The sequence below is a fragment of the Phaseolus vulgaris genome, chromosome 3 (assembly GCF_051622355.1).
Source record: "Phaseolus vulgaris cultivar YP4 chromosome 3, ASM5162235v1, whole genome shotgun sequence".
Classification (NCBI taxonomy): Eukaryota; Viridiplantae; Streptophyta; class Magnoliopsida; order Fabales; family Fabaceae; genus Phaseolus; species Phaseolus vulgaris.
The window spans coordinates 1,027,501-1,030,000 of record NC_143500.1 but is presented as its reverse complement, the minus strand read 5'-3'; positions in this window follow the sequence as shown (position 1 = coordinate 1,030,000).

Below are 2,500 nucleotides of genomic sequence, written 5' to 3'. Positions count from 1 at the left end.
TTTTGGAAAAGTGGCCGGACTCAATCCTCACAAATGCCTCCAAAGTGATGTGGGAGAAGTTTGGGATCAAAAGGAATTGATCTTGGCATGGTTGGTGCATAGCCAAGTTCCATGATTTTGGATTTTTGGCTTGATTTTGTGACTTGGTGGTGATTTTGGTGAAAAACGAAAATCATGGTTTTGGAAAAGTGGCTGGACTCAATCCTCACAAATGCCTCCAAAGTGATGTGGGAGAAGTTTGGGAGCAAAAGGAATTGATCTTGACATGGTTGGTGCATAACAAAGTTCATGATTTTGGTGTTTTGGCTTGATTTTGTGGCTTGGTGGTGATTTTGGTGAAAAACGAAAATCATGGTTTTGGAAAAGTGGCTGGACTCAATCCTCACAAATGCCTTCAAAGTGATGTGGGAGAAGTTTGGGATCAAAAGGAATTGATCTTGGCATGGTTGGTGCATAGCCAAGTTCCATGATTTTGGTGTTTTGGCTTGATTTTGTGGCTTGGTGGTGATTTTGGTGAAAAACGAAAATCATGGTTTTGGAAAAGTGGCTGGACTCAATCCTCACAAATGCCTCCAAAGTGATGTGGGAGAAGTTTGGGATCAAAAGGAATTGATCTTGGCATGGTTGGTGCATAGCCAAGTTCCATGATTTTGGATTTTTGGCTTGATTTTGTGACTTGGTGGTGATTTTGGTGAAAAACGAAAATCATGGTTTTGGAAAAGTGGCTGGACTCAATCCTCACAAATGCCTCCAAAGTGATGTGGGAGAAGTTTGGGAGCAAAAGGAATTGATCTTGACATGGTTGGTGCATAGCAAAGTTCATGATTTTGGTGTTTTGGCTTGATTTTGTGGCTTGGTGGTGATTTTGGTGAAAAACGAAAATCATGGTTTTGGAAAAGTGGCTGGACTCAATCCTCACAAATGCCTTCAAAGTGATGTGGGAGAAGTTTGGGATCAAAAGGAATTGATCTTGGCATGGTTGGTGCATAGCCAAGTTCCATGATTTTGGATTTTTGGCTTGATTTTGTGACTTGGTGGTGATTTTGGTGAAAAACGAAAATCATGGTTTTGGAAAAGTGGCCGGACTCAATCCTCACAAATGCCTTCAAAGTGATGTGGGAGAAGTTTGGGATCAAAAGGAATTGATCTTGGCATGGTTGGTGCATAGCCAAGTTCCAAGATTTTGGTGTTTTGGCTTGATTTTGTGACTTGGTGGTGTGCCAAGAATCATGAAATTTTCAAAGTGGTGGTTTTTGAGTTTTGTTGGTTGGAAAGTGTCACAAATGCATGCAGAATGAGTTCTAGAAAGTTTGGTATCAAAACCAAGCCATCTTGATGTGGTTTTGAATTTTTGAAATGTTGGAAAATAGAGGGTTTTGAAAAAAATTCATGAAAATTCGAAACCTTGGCCAATCCTAACGAAACTTGGTGGGCACCTTCTTGATATTATTATGGGATGGACTGGAAAAAATCACGCAAAAATACGGTGTCTAGATAGGTTTTTCCATTTTTCCCGATTTTCCACATTTCGGGTCTTTGGAAAAATAAAAAAAATACTTCCCCATGTCGAAAAATTCTAATTTTTTGCAGGCAATGTTGTACCATTTTTATGAGGATCCCTGCAAAAAATCTCGTGAAAATTCGTTCTCTAGGTCCCAAAACAGAACTTATGTCTACTCAAAAAAAGTGTATCTACTTGTACAAAAGTGGCTTTTGCATATTTAGCTATTATAGGGGGGGGGTGTTCCTCAATGCAGCCAGCTCTTGCACCATGGAAAATTCTGGTGCGGTCCCTTCATTCCCCCCTGTTTTGGCTTGCTTTGTGGTGGGGCAAGTCAAAACGCCCACACATGGGTGATCCACCAACTTGGGTTGGTGTCACCCGTTGTGGGCGGCGGCACGGTGGTGGCCGCCGTCGGTTCCGGCCGACTGACCCGGTGGGAAAAAATGTGAATCTGTTATGTGGATTTGTGGCACGCTGGTGGGATTTTCGTTGTGTGGCTCATTTCTAGACTTGTGAGCATCACGAAGGGGGTATGGCTTCCAACCGTTCGCGGGGAAGGGGCCATCATGTCTGGCTTGCTGCCGGCCGGGGGGGTAATGTCATCAGTCAGCGTCCGCTTGGGCTCACATTTGTGCTGGTTACGCCCAGGGTCATGTGGTTGATATTGAGGGCTTTATTACTCTCGGTCCAGTAGCGCGCGGCCACCACAGGGAAGGCACGGCCTCATCCGCGTGGCTTCTCCCTCACGAGCATCTTGGCGATCCGCCACGGTGGTCGTGCTGGAGAAGAAGCACGGATGAGACGGGTTGGAACTGTGGCCCGGTGCGATCGGGGAAGATTTGTGCCACGCAAATCGTTGGGTGGCTTATTCGAAGACTTGTGAGCATCACGAAGGGGGTATGGCTTCCAACCGTTCGCGGGGAAGGGGCCATCATGTCTGGCTTGCTGCTGGGCGGGGGGGAGTAATGTCATCAGTCAGCGTCCGCTTGGGCTCAC